Source organism: Zea mays, chromosome 3 (genome assembly GCF_902167145.1).
Source record: "Zea mays cultivar B73 chromosome 3, Zm-B73-REFERENCE-NAM-5.0, whole genome shotgun sequence".
Classification (NCBI taxonomy): domain Eukaryota; kingdom Viridiplantae; phylum Streptophyta; class Magnoliopsida; order Poales; family Poaceae; genus Zea; species Zea mays.
Window position 1 is genome coordinate 227018188 of NC_050098.1, and position 14676 is coordinate 227032863.

The following is a 14676-nucleotide window of genomic DNA, read 5'->3' on the forward strand; positions in this document are numbered from 1 at the left end:
AACCTAAGGAAGAAGGTGAGATCTCATCATGCTCATCTCAAACTCGCTACTTATAGTATTTGAAAGCTTGGAAACAAGAGCATAAGAAGAACCACCAAAGATGATATCATCCATATAAATCTGAACCAACAAAGAGTCATTGCCATGATTGAGGACAAAAAGAGCTTTGTCAACTGATCTCATTTTAAAACCCTTAGCAACCAAGAAGGTTTCCAAACACTCATGCTAGGCTCTAGGAGCGTGTTTCAAACCATACAAAGATTTTTGAAGTTCAAAAACATGGTTTGGAAACTTAGGATTATCAAAACTAGGGGTTGCCTAACATAAACCTCTTCTTCTATATACCCATTTAGGAAAGCACTTTTGACATTGAATTAAAAAAAGATTAAAACCCTTTGAAGCTATAAAAGCTAAAATGATTCTAATGGCTTCTAAACGACCAATATGAGCAAAGGTTTATTTGTAATTTATTCCCTCTTTTTGGAAAAAAAACTTAGGCTACCAACCTAGATTTGTTGTGAACTATCGTCCCATCCTCACCATGTTTATTTTTGAAAACCCATTTGGTACCTATGAGATGACAGTTTTGTGGAGGTGGTACCAAAAGCCAAATTGGTTGCTTTCAAAGTTTTCAAGCTCCTCACGCATGGCATTAACTCAAATAGGACCACATAAAGCATGTCCAACATCTCGGGGCTCAAAAGAGACAATAAATGCAAAATGAGCAAAGTGAGAGATATGTTGTGACCTAGATTGGGTGACTCACTTGTGAATCTCACTAATCATCTATTGAGGTGAGTGATGATGTTGAATGTTCCATGGTGCATCTATCGAAGAGGTTGCACCCCCCCTCAACAGTAGCATGATCGCCTCCAAGCTTAGAAATCTACAGCTCAAGTGGAACCCCAAGTAGTGGAAGAAATGATGTAGGGCCTGTTAGCCGAAGTAGTGGAAGTAGGCTCAACTAGGGCAACCAATGGAGACAGCTCAAGATCACCCCAATCGACGTTATCTTGCTCCTCCTCCATAAAGATGGTCTCACCCATCTATCTGTGATCTGCATGCTCAAAAACACGGACGTACAAGGCATAGTCCCATCGAAAGTCACCTCACAAGTCTCCAAAATACTGTTAGTTTTAAGGTTAAGTATGTGATAAGCTCGAGAATGTAAAGCATAACCAATAAAAATTATATCAGAAAATCGTGAATCAAATATGTCCAAATTATCTTGTTTGAGCACAAAAGATTTGCAACCAAACACCTTGAAATGGCTTACCTTGGGTGGACATCCAAATCAAAACTTATAAGAAGTTTTGTTCAAGAAAGATCAGAGAAAATGTGATTGTACACGTTGCAAGTTATGTTGATCGCTTTAGCCCAAAACTTTCTAGGAGCCATATGCACATCAAGTATCGTCCTAGCTATCTTAATAAGGATCCAATTTTTGCGTTCAACAATGCCATTCTATTGAGGTACATATGGAGAGGAAAACCGATGCTCAAGATCCAAAGAAGCACACAACATCTCAAAATGAGCGTTCTTGAATTCTATGTCATTATAAATACGAATTTCTCTTATGATATTTTTTGGAAACTCATTTTGCAATCAAAGAATCAAATCTCAAGCATGAGAATAAGCCTCGTGCTTTGCCTCCATGAAAAACACCCAAGAGTAGCGTTACCATTCCCCCCAAGGGAGCAAACTCGATCTGGACCAACTGTGTCCATGTGTAGCAACTCACTGTGTTGCTTGGTCATTACCTTGGTGACCAGAGGGGTGAGAAGCGATAACCATCATTCCATGACAAAAAGGGTGATAGACAAGATCTTTCTCATACTTTTACTTAGACAATACTTGGATGACGCTAAGCGAGCTTAATCTAACCAAAAGATCAAATCTCAAGTGACCTAACCTTTTATGACATTTCCAAATCTAAGAGGAAGATTATTCCACAAGACATCGAGAAGGGCCAAAAGGATGGAAAAAAATCAATACAAAAAACTCGTCCGAATGGGGAAATCTGACAAACAAGATCTCCCTTACCATCCAAAACAAGATCTCCCTTACCATCCATTCTTAAAGCGCACTTCAAAATTGTCCTCAAGGAATTGCAAAACTAAGAGCAAATTAAAATGCAAATTGGAAAGCAACACAACATCCTTAAGAACAAAGTTCTCGTTCGCCAAAATGGTGCCACATGATACAACCTTACCTCTTGAATTATCCTCAAAAGTAATGTACTCCTTATCGATCATAGGGTCGACGTTGGAGAACAATCTAGTGTTTTCAGTCATGTGGCGCAAACAACCGGAATCCATGAGCCATGTGTTCTCCATGCCTATGTATTGCATTAATAAAAGGACATGGGGTGAGCAAATGGCACAATACTGGGGTTAGTAAACTATGAAGAATGCTAGTGTTGTGGCATTTGCCCTGGGAAATTGTTAGTAAAAACACAAAACATCCTCGACCTCATAGAGGGCAGCGATCACCACGAGAAGGAAACCATGGTCTGCTAGAGCTATGGAAACCAAATCCTCTGCCATGGGGTCTTTGGTCATATGGCACATGACCAACACCCTGTCAGGCACGGCCACCATATGGTCTCATTGTTTGAGGCCTAGCCACCTAAGACAAAACACCTCTCAGTCTAGCAACATGTCTCTAAACAGGAAGAACATGCACACTGTAAAAAGGGCGATACATGTCCCTACTACTCACCTCAAAACCCTGCCTCTCATGTCTCTTTCTACTAAAACAAAACACAACCAAGTGATCACCCCTCTCGCAATACTCATAATGGTACCTCACCTCTCTCTTAGGTGATCTTTTTGTGGGAAAGGGTCATCTTGGGTGATTCTATGGTCACCGAGACCTTCACCTCTGAGAGCACCTAGATGGGGGGGGGGTGAATAGGTGATCCTGTAAAACTTAAAACTTAACACCACAAACTTGATTAAGAGTTAGTATAATGAAATCAAGTGAGTAGAGATGAGAGCTCTTGTGAAGCACAATAGACACAATAAGGACAAGCACAAGAGACACGAGGATTTTATCCCGTGGTTCGGCCAAGTACAAAACTTGCCTACTCCACGTTGTGGCGTCCCAACGGACGAGAGTTGCACTCAACTCCTCTCAAGTGATCCAATGATCAACTTGAATACCACGGTGTTCTTTTCACTTTACTCTTTTCCCGTTTGCGAGGAATCTCCACAACTTGGAGTCTCTCGCCCTTACAATAAGAATCAATATGAAGCACAAGAGTAAGGGAGGGAAGCAACACACTCAAAACCACAGCAAATACGCACACACACGATCAAGACTTGAACTCAAAATAATATCTCAAGGTTCTCACTAGAACAGAGCTCAAATCACTAAGAATGTTGACTAGTGTGCAAGAGTGAAGTGTGAATGATCAACAATGCTCAAAGGTTGCTTGATGTACTCCTCCATGCGCCTAGGGGTCCCTTTTATAGCCCCAAGGCAGCTAGGAGCCGTTGAGAGCATTTCAAGAAGGCAATTCTTGCCTTCTGTCGCCTGGCGCACCGGACAGTCCGGTGCGGATTTCTTTCCTTCTTTGGCGAAGCCGACCGTTGGCGCCTGAGAGCCGTTGGCGCACCGGACACTGTCCGGTGCACACCGGACAGTCCGGTGCTCCCTTCTGACCGTTGGCTCGGCCACGTGTCTAGCGCGGATCGCGCGGCCGACCGTTGGTCCGGCCGACCGTTGGCTCACCGGACAGTCCGGTGCACACCGGACAGTCCAGTGCACACCGGACAGTCCGGTGATTTATAGTCGTACGCCATTAATCATTTCTCGAGAGCAGCAAGTTCGCCTGAGCCAGCCTGGCGCACCGGACACTGTCCGGTGCACCCAGACAGAGCTGACTATGGCTGAACAAAGCCATCTTTAATCTCAACTTGATTTTTCCTGTTTCCAGCACTTAGACATAATACATTAGTCTCTAAAACAATGTACTAAGTCTGAGAAACATACCTTTATACTTGATTTGTACTTTGTCCACCATTTAACACTTAGGCACTTGTGTTGGACACTAAATCACCAAAATACTTAGAAATGGCCCAAGGGCACATTTCCCTTTCAATCTCCCCCTTTTTGGTGATTTATGCCAACACAACATAAAGCAAGTAGAACAAGTGCAAAATCACTTCAAATAAGAACTCAAAATTGTTTTGATTCAAATTTGACATATATGGATCATTCTTTGCCACCACTTGGTTTGTTTTTGCAAATCAAACTCAATTTCCTATTTCTAAGTCAAACACACATGTTGAAACATAAAGAGAGATATTTCACGAGAAATTGATCAAGGATTCAAAAACTCCCCCTTTTTCCCATAATTAAGCCATTCTCCCCACAAGAGGCCAACTTTTGACAATAAGAGATTTTGACAAACCAAAAGCTCTATTCTACTATTTTCAAAATTCTCAAGTGGTAGCTGATCCATTTCTTGCTTTGGCCTTTTCTCCCCCTTTGGCATTAAGCACCAAAACGGGATCAATCTTGGCCCTTTATGTCGGTGTTTTGGTTCCGACCGCACACCTAGGGTTGCCCCTCAAGGTGTTTTCTAGGAGTAGGACGGTGTCGACGACTGTAGCAGAATGGTTCGTGCCGATCGCACGAGGGACAGTGGACAAGATTTACAGGTTCGGGCCGCTTAGAAATGCGTAACACCCTACGTCCTGGCGAGTATGTATACTGGATTTCAGGAGGGCTCTCTGGTTTTAGAACTCAGAGAGTTGATGTGGGAGGCTAAGTAATGTTGTAGGGTCAATCGATCTGAAGGGGTGCTCCCTAGGCCTTATATACTTGACCGTGGGGCGGTACATGTGGATATGATAACAACAAGTAGCTAAAAGATAGTGAACCTCCTGAGTTTATCCCCACGTAACCCTTGCCGACTTATCCTCGCATGGCTCCGTTGCATGGGGGCTTCTCCGCGGGAAAGTCGGGTCTCTGTTGCGATTTATTCGTTCGTCGTTGTGGGCCGTCCGGGTTTGCACCAATCCGGTCTCACGTCTTCTCTTCTTTGTTGATTGTCTTTCCCCAGGCCCACGAAAGAATGACCTTACGAATTATTGGGCCCTTGGGCCTTTTCGTGAGGCCTTTTACTTCTTTAGTGGACCCAGGGGATATCTATCCCCCACAAGCCCCCGATCTTTGGGTTGATTTAGAGGTAATCAACTCAAAGATCCAAGGTTCAAAAAATAACTTCCTGCTGTCTTCCCCTGCTCCGATCACTCGTTCGACCGAAGTTTAGTTCTGTGCTTGTGCCTTAGAGGTCGGCATTTTGATTTGTAGGGTTCTGAACTTCATTGGGTGCACCGGAGGTGCACCCAATGGGTGTAGCCCCCGACCTTCAAATGGATTTTTTAAAGATAATCCATTCGAAGGTCTTCCTTTTGCTTGTAAAAATGGGCATGAAGCTATTCGCACTATGCTTTGGAGGTCAGCATTATGTCATCAATATTTTGCTGCAGAGGTCAGCACATATTTTGTCTTTAGCAGCCGAGTTTGCAATCCATCCATATCTTGCTAGGTAATGCAATTTACTTGCTTCTGCAACTTGATTGGACGTTTGATGGACGTTCTCTGTCTAGTCTTTGCGTCGCTTCTGTCGGCCGTATCTTGTATTTTGCTAGCTATATTTGGCTTTCCTCTGATCCTTACTGATATCTCATTTTTGTCTTGAGGTATTTACTGCATGCCCTGCACGGATGTGACCGTTTTGAAAAATATACTGTTAATTCCTGGGCGTCCCCCCCCAATGGGTGTGGGCAAGGGACGGCTTGGTACGCTGAGTGTTTTAGCCGACTGCTTCTGAGTAGTAATGTGATGGGACGGCTAGTGTAATCATATCCTTTGCGCTGTTGACTGGAGTCCCAATGGGTGTAGTGTTGCGTGAAACGGCGTCAGCCGCCTGACGCGTCTTCAGACGGGTTGAAGTGCTTATTGAATGCTTTGCGACTGTTCAGTGACCGCGGTTGGAGGTGAGCGGTTGCCTTTCCCTTCTATAAATAATGCCCTTGCTCTTCTGGTTTTTCCGCATCCTTTGCTGTTCTCTGCTTCTTCCCTTTCTTCTCCCCCAAAGCTTCCACCATGGGCAAGAACAACAAGCGCAAGCGTGAGCCGACTCCTCCATCGGAGGAGTTTGGTGACTCGGAATACTCAGAGGAGGAGTTCTCCTCTGAGTCCGAGGGGTCTCCGGCTCCCATCCCCCAGCGTGAGTCGTCTGATGACTCAGACGACTCCCAGGGGCTTGCGGCGGAGGTCTGGACGTATATCCGGGCCGTCGAGCGCTCTGGGCTCGAAGGCTCGGATGAGTCGGAGTTCCCCTCGGAGGAGGAGGACTCGGACGGCGGCGAGGGCGAGGAGGACGACGACGACGACGATGACGACGACGACGACGGTGGCGACGGCAATGGCGACGGCGGTGGCAGCGGCGGGGGCGACGGCGGCGGCGACGGGAGCAAGGGCGGCACCAGAGGCGGCAGCAGCGTGGGCAGCACCGGGGGCGGCGGCGGCGGCAGCAGCAAGGCCAGTGGCTAAACGCCACTGGTCTTTAGATATTAGTATAGTGTATTTAGAATAATGTAGTAGTAATGTAGAGTAGTATAGTGTAGTTTAGTAGTAGTAGTAATGTAGAGTAGAAGTAGGGAAGTACCAACTCATGAAGAGTTGGTTTGTAAACTTATCAACTTCCCTTTAATGAAGAACTGTCGTTGACTCCTTCTCGATGACTCGCTTTCCCTGATTGTTGAACTGACTCTTTTGATATAGTAGATGAATAACTTGTGCATCATATTGACGCTTCCCGAAGTAGTTGTCGAGTAATATTGTAGTCGGCATTGGCGTTTTAGAAACTACGCCGAGCGATCAGCATTTTGAAGCAACCCCGAGCAATCAAACATGAGACCAACATCTTAGAGGCAACACCGAGTTAGCGAAGGTCGGCGTCGGCATTTTAGAGGCAATGTCGAGCGATTGAACATGAAATCAGCGTTTTAGAGGCAACGCCGAGTGATTGAAGGTCGGCGTCGGCATTTTAGAGGTAACGCCGAGCGATTGAACACGGGATCAGCATTTTAGAGGCAACGCCGAGTGATTGAAGGTCGGCGTCGGCATTTTAGAGGTAATGCCGAGCGATTGAACACGAAGTCAGCGTTTTAGAGGCAACGCCGAGCGATTGAAGGTCGGCGTCGGCATTTTAGATGTAATGCCGAGCGATTGAACACGAAGTCAGCGTTTTAGAGGCAACGCCGAGTGATTGAAGGTCGGCGTCGGCATTTTAGAGGTAATGCCGAGCAATTGAACACGAAGTCAGCGTTTTAGAGGCAACGCCGAGCGATTGAAGGTCGGCGTCGGCATTTTAGAGGTAATGTCGAGCGATTGAACACGAAGTCAGCGTTTTAGAGGCAACGCCGAGTGATGGACGGCCGCACGAGTTATTTTGAGGATAATAACCGAGTGATGAAGTGGCACGTCGGCTTTTTCGGAAGTAACTGCCCGATGGCCACGTGGCCTGCTGGGATTTCGGAAATGACCGCCGGGTGATGACTGGGCACTTTTTGAAACGGTATCTGGCTCGAGAATATCCCATAAGAATTGCGCTTTTAGCCGCCTTTGCTTTCCGTGCCCTAGTTCTTGCATTTCCGCATCTGAATCTTCTCTGCCACTCGCCTCCTACTCCACTCGCCAGTGAGAAGCAAAATGGCGCCCAAGAGGAAAACCGCGAACTCGTCTGCTGCGGTGATCCCCGCCATCGACCCCAACAGTCAGTTACCCTTCGCAGGTAACCATATGTCTGTTATTTCCGAAGCCGAGCTTCTCCGCCTTGTCTCCATCGGTGTTCTTCCTCCGCGGGAGCTATGTTCTTGGCGGATTTGCCACGGAACTACTGTCCCAACCGAGGATACCCATGAGTCAGTAGTTTATGCTCCTTTCTTTCTCCGCGGCCTCGGCCTTCCCATCTCTCCTTTTTTCCGTGGCCTCCTTGATTTCTATCATATCAACTTGACTCATTTGAACCCTAATTCCATCCTCCAAATCTCCATTTTCGTTCACCTATGCGAAGCCTACCTCGGTGTGCTGCCGCATTTTGGTCTATGGAAGTATCTGTATCACTGCCGTCCTGGGATGGCCGGGGGGCAACATCAGCTGGTCGGAGGTGCTAGTTTGGAGATGGGCCGTGGGCGGAAGACCGAGTATCTTGAGATTCCCCTCAAAGATAGCATTAAAGGGTGGCGTCTGGAGTGGTTTATAGTTGACAATTATGGAAATTCTCTCCCCTCCCGGTCAGGAAGACAGCCAGACGTTCGTACTCCGAGTTGGACTGAGTCTCCCACAGATCAGGAAGTGGCCGAGGCAGGCGTACTGCTTACTGAAGTCGGATTATTGAAAGAAAGAGGTCTGACTGCCGAAGCTGTGGTCACAGATTTTGTTTTCAAGAACATTCAGCCATTGAAAGACAGGGCCTATCCGGCATATCTGTATCGAGGGCTGGCCGACTCAACCCGGGTTACCAGTAGGAGAATTCCCTCTGCTGACTTGGTAAGCCGGCTTGAGATGATCCTCAGGGGTAAAGTTTCAAATGTTGGTGCTCCAGTGGCATACTCGGCTTGGAACCTACCTCCTCCCAAAGCTTTCACCCTTTTTGTGTCCAATCCGCCCATGACCGATAACAATTTGGGTCTTAGAGTGCGACCTTCTGCTGAAGAAGTCTGTGCTTTGGTTGCTTCGCTCGGGGAGATTCCTGATAATGAACGGCAGGTTTATTTTGAAGTGCCCCTGAACCCTAGTGATGCAGACATAAATGACATGCTCGATCTGCTGGCTGAGGATTCATCTGATGCTGCTCCTGATGGTACGTTGGCAGTAGTGCCCCTTCCAGAGGTTGATACAACTTTGGATGTCCCGAAACTTGTCAGTACTCGCCCGAGGCGCCCTAGCCGAACTAGTCAGCTTGAGCCTTCTGCTGATGAGCAGAAGAAGAAGAGAAGACGCCTCCGGCGAGTATCCAGCTTTGACGAGGACGCCAGTACTTTAGCTCCTGCTGCTGAAGAAATGACTGCAACTGGCCTTGCTGACATTGATCCCAATGGGTGTGCTCCACCTGCTGCTGACCCCAACGAGGATGCTGTTTGCGCTGTTACTGTGGAAGATGAGGAGGAAGAAAATGAAGCTCCATTAACTCGGAAAAACAGTCGGCAGTTTGTCGCCAGTGGTGGAAGTAGTGGAGTTCCTTCTCCCGCTTTGTCTGCCCTTATTGGTCTGCAGGAACTGTCCATGGCCAACTTTGATCAAACTCTAGAGGATATGGTCCCAGAGGACTTGTTATCAGAGCCAGTGGATGGTGATGCAACAGAGACTTGCACTGCTGTGCCTGATGCTGGGTTGAGGTCATCCCGTGCCTCGTCGACCTTAGAGCGCGATCTCGAGGGTCGGGATGCTGGTTTGGATTGTCCCGGTCCCATGGAAGTGGTTGAAGGCCCGTCAACCTTAGAGGTGGTTACGGCAGAGAGCTTGGACCCCTTGAATAGTGCTGACACGCGCCCAGCCCCCGAGGATGTCGCCGGGGAAGACTTAGCTTGGGTGAAGAGTATAAGCCACTGCCCAGCCCCCGTGGGTGTTGCCGGGGATGATCCAGCTCAAGTGGGCAGTGCCAATTATGACCCAGCCCCCGAGGGTGTCCGAGCAAGGTCTCCTTCCTGCACTTCCATGGAAGTTCATGCGGGTTCACCTCCACACTCTGGCGGTATGGCGGTGGCCCAAACTTTGGATCAGGGAGTCGCTTTAGAGGGCAGCGTCCCCACTGGTCTGGCGTTAGGCTCTGTTGAATGTACTGAGCTCGTTCCTACTGGTCCGTTGCAAGCTGCTTCGGGTGGTGGTCTGGCACCTGGTTATCAACTGATTTCTCCTGATTTGGGGATCCCTTCGTTCTTTTCCAACCTCCAGGTATTGTGCTGTACATTAGCTTGATCCTTGCGTTGCATGAATTCTTGTCATTATGTTCATCCGTTCTTCTCATCAGGCTTTGGTGGATGGGATGGCCGGCCAGTTGAGATCACAGGGTGCTTCCATCCCAGAAGTGGCTTCATCTCTTGAGCGTTGGAATCCGGTGTCGCTTCATCGTCGTGTGTCCGAGTTGGAGGCGACTAATGCTGGTTAGTGCCCTTCTTCTTCTTCTTTGCCTTTGTTCGTGGGTTGTTTTACCTTCTGGCCTCATTTCGTTTGATTACCTCTTGATAGGAATGACTCGGCAGATTGCAGTTCTTGAGGAAAAGCATTCCCGAGATCAAGCTGAAATGGCTCAACGGTGCGCTGACCTCGAGGAGAAGTATTCTCAGAGCCAGACTAAACTGACTCAGGTCTCCGCTGCTCTGGACGACGCCAACGCTCTGAGTTCTTCTCTTCATGCTCGGCTTGACTCTGAAAAGGTAACTTACAAAACCGTGCTTCGCCTTGCTATGCTCTTATTACTTGCTTGGATTCTGAAGGAGTTGATTTTTGTTTGCAGGAAGAGAAACGTATTCTTGCTGCTTCTCGCGATAATCTGGACAGATTGTATCAAGATTCTAGCAACTCGCTGACCATCTTGGAAAGGAGCCACCGTTTTACAATGGGAGAACTGGACAATCAGCGTTGCAGGCTGCAAGAATCTGCGGACGAAGTGACCCGCCTCAAGCAATTGGTATCAGCGAAGGATGCCACCATCAAGGGACTTCGAGCTTCTAAGAAATCCATTGCTCAGGAGTTAGAAACTGCTCAGCTGGCCGCTAAAGTCGCCGAAGAGACTGCTGATACTCTCAAAGCCCAGCGCGATAAAGCCATGGACAAGGCTATTCGAGCGGGACGAATCTTGATGAGGAGACCCGGAGTGGTAGTTCCTGAAGACATAAAGGCCGACGTGCGTGCCGCCCCCGATTCCTCGAATCACCCTTCTTCGTCGGTCGTTCCTGAGAAAGATATTGGAAAATAGAGAAACATTTTGCGTGCCATGAGCGCGCGGTTAGTATGATCAAGTACTCATTAGAGGATATCAGCTTATCGTTCGAATGTCATGATTACTTTCTTATAGTATCAGAATTTATTAGTTCGCAAGTTCGTGGTAATGCTGCTCGATAATTATGAAGTTTGTTTGTGGGATATGGAAATCATCCCCTGAATTGCATAAGCGCGAGTATGCTATACCGGCTTAAGCCATCAATGACTTTAGTCGATAACTCCGTTAGTAGGGCATAGTGGTCACCCCGAATTAAGTAAGCGTGAGCATGTTGCACCGCCTCAAGTCGTTGCCGACTTAAGTCGATTGCTCCGTTTGTAGGGCATAGTGGTCACCCCGAATTAAGTAAGCGTGAGCATGTCGCACCGCCTTAAGCCGTTGCCGACTTAAGTCGATTGCTCCGTTTGTAGGGCATAGTGGTCACCCCGAGTTAAGTAAGCGTGAGCATGTCGCACCGCCTTAAGCCGTTGCCGACTTAAGTCGATTGCTCCGTTTGTAGGGCATAGTGGTCACCCCGAGTTAAGTAAGCGTGAGCATGTCGCACCGCCTTAAGCTGTTGCCGACTTAAGTCGATTGCTCCGTTTGTAGGGCATAGTGGTCACCCCGAGTTAAGTAAGAATGCAAGTCAATCGTGAACAAGCCGAGTATCTTTGAAATCTTTCTTTATTGATGACATATTTCCACTTTACAGAATACATTGTCGCCCCAGCAGTTTTGAAATACAGCCTAGGGATAAAACTTTCTGAGGTGCTTTATGTTCCAGGAGTTCCCAACTTCTGTGCCATCCATCTGAGTGAGGCGATATGATCCGGGCCGAGTGACTTCTGCTACTATGAAGGGACCTTCCCATAAGGGTGATAATTTGTGCCGTCCCTCCCCCGTTAGAATTCGGCGGAGGACGAGGTCTCCTATTGAAAAGAACCGCTGCCGCACAGCTTTGTCGTGATAGCGCCTTAGAGTCTGCTGGTACCGTGCTGATTGGATTACTGCATTCAGTCGCTCTTCCTCAAGTATATCAACGTCCTCCAGCCTGGTGGCCTCAGCTTCTGCTATGCTTTCGAAGATCAATCTTGGCGCCCCAAACTTGAGGTCAGCAGGTAGTACTGCCTCCGATCCGTAGACCATGAAGAAAGGAGTGTTTCCATGCAGGGCTCGGCTAGGTTGGGTTCTTAAGCTCCAAACGACATAAGGCAGTTCTCTTATCCATTTTCCTGCTAATTTTTCATTCTTATCGAAGACTCTTTTCCGGAGTGCCTCCAATATCATTCCGTTGGCTCGCTCAACCTGCCCGTTGGCTCTTGGATGCGCTACAGATGCGTACTTGATCTGAATGCTCTTTTGCTCGCAGAAGTCAAAAAATTCTGAACTGGTGAAGTTGGATCCCAAGTCAGTGATGATACTATTTGGTATCCCAAATCTGAATATTATGCCTTGTATGAATTCCACGGCTTTAGCAGAAGTTAAAGAAGCAATGGGCTTGAACTCTATCCATTTAGTAAATTTGTCAATTGCCACCAGTACATGGGTATATCCCCCTTGAGCTTTCTTGAAAGGTCCAATCATATCCAGTCCCCAGCATGCGAAAGGCCAGGTTACTGGTATGGTCTGCAGCTGCTGTGCTGGCATGTGCTGTTGCTTCGACAAGTATTGGCAAGCTTCGCACCTCTGAACCAACTCGGCTGCATCGTTCTTCGCTGTCGGCCAATAGAATCCTGACCTGAAAATCTTCCCGACTAGTGTTCTGGATGCTGCATGTATTCCACATTGCCCTGCATGGACTTCCTCCAGGAGTTGTCTCCCAGTGGACGGGAGAACGCACTTCATGAGGACGCCTGACGCGCCCCTTCTGTACAATACTTCCCCAATGAGTGTATAGTGAGCTGACTGTCTGGCAATGCGCTCTACCGAGTTCTTGTCATCTGGTTCTTCTTCATTCTTTATATACTTGATAATCGGTTGTCTCCAGTCATCAGAGTCTGACTCGGGTTGATCTATGATGTTGCACTCTTCTGCTTGATCCGTTGAGATGCTCGGCTGGAGAATTTCTTGCACGAAGATTCCGGGTGGGACCTGAGTTCGACCGGATCCGAGCTTGGACAGTACATCGGCTGCTGTGTTCCGATCTCTGTCTATGTGATGAAATTCCAGACCCTCAAATTTATCTTCCAGCTTTCGGACGGCAGCGCAGTATTTTCCCATTGAATCACTTGAACAATCCCATTCCTTGTTTATCTGGCTGATGACTACCAGAGAATCTCCGTATACCATCAATCTCTTGATGCCCAATGATATGGCGATGTCCAATCCGTGTATCAAAGCTTCATACTCGGCTGCGTTGTTGGAGGCTGGGAATAGCAACTGGAGGGCGTACTTGAGGTGTTCGCCTCCAGGTGCGGTGAAGAGAATCCCTGCTCCTGCTCCCTGCAGCTTCAGCGAGCCATCAAAATACATTCGCCATATTTCCGCAGTTTCCGGATTATCTGGTACTTGCTGTTCTGTCCACTCTGATACGAAATCAACCAGTGCTTGAGTTTTGATGGCAGTACGAGGTCGGAACTCAATGTCGTGGGATCCCAGCTCGCAAGCCCACTTGGCTATTCGGCCAATGGCTTCCTTGTTGTGAAGAATGTCCCCTATTGGAAAACCAGTGACTACTATGACTTTGTGGTCGTCAAAGTAGTGACGCAGTTTGCGGGCAGTTAGAAGTACTGCATATAATAGCTTCTGAACCTGAGGATACTTTTTCTTCGAGAGACCTAGAACTTCACTGATGAAGTAAACGGGATGTTGCACTGGATAGGCATGTCCTTTTTCCACTCGCTCGACTACCAACGCGGTGCTTACCACGTGAGTCGTGCAAGAGATATACAGCAGCAGATCTTCAGCTGGTTGAGTCGGCGTAGCTCGCCGGGGTGGCTTTAGTACTGGTGGTGTTGTCAAGAATTTCTTCAGTGCTTCTAGAGCTTCTTGTGCTTCTGAAGTCCATTGAAACTTATCCACCTTCTTGAGTAGTTTGTAAAATGGCAAACCTTTTTCTCCTAGCCTGGATATAAATCTACTCAGAGCTGCCATACATCCAGTGAGTCGCTGAACCTTCTTTTGTGACCGAGGAGCTTCCATCTTCATGATAGCTTCAATTTTATCTGGATTAGCTTCAATTCCCCGGTGGCTGACGATAAACCCGAGCAACTTTCCGGCTGGTACCCCGAAAACACATTTTTCAGGATTGAGCTTCCATCTATATCTCCTCAGGCTGTTGAAAACCAGCTGTAAATCTTCGATGAAGTTTTCCGAATTCTCCGTTTTGATTACCACGTCATCTACGTAAGCTTCCACACGCTTGCCCCAGTGATCGGCTAAGCATGTTTGGATGGCTCTCTGATAAGTTGCTCCAGCGTTTTTGAGGCCGAACGGCATGGAGGTATAACAGAATGCGCCAAACGGAGTGATGAACGCCGTTTTCTCCTCGTCTTCTTTTGCCAAACTAATCTGATGATACTCGGAATAGCAATCTAAGAAAGACAGTACAGAACATCCAGCGGTGGAATCTACCACCTGATCTATCCTCGGGAGCCCGAAGGGATCCTTCGGACAGTGTTTGTTGAGATCAGTATAGTCGACGCACATGCGCCAATCCACTTTATTCTTTTTGA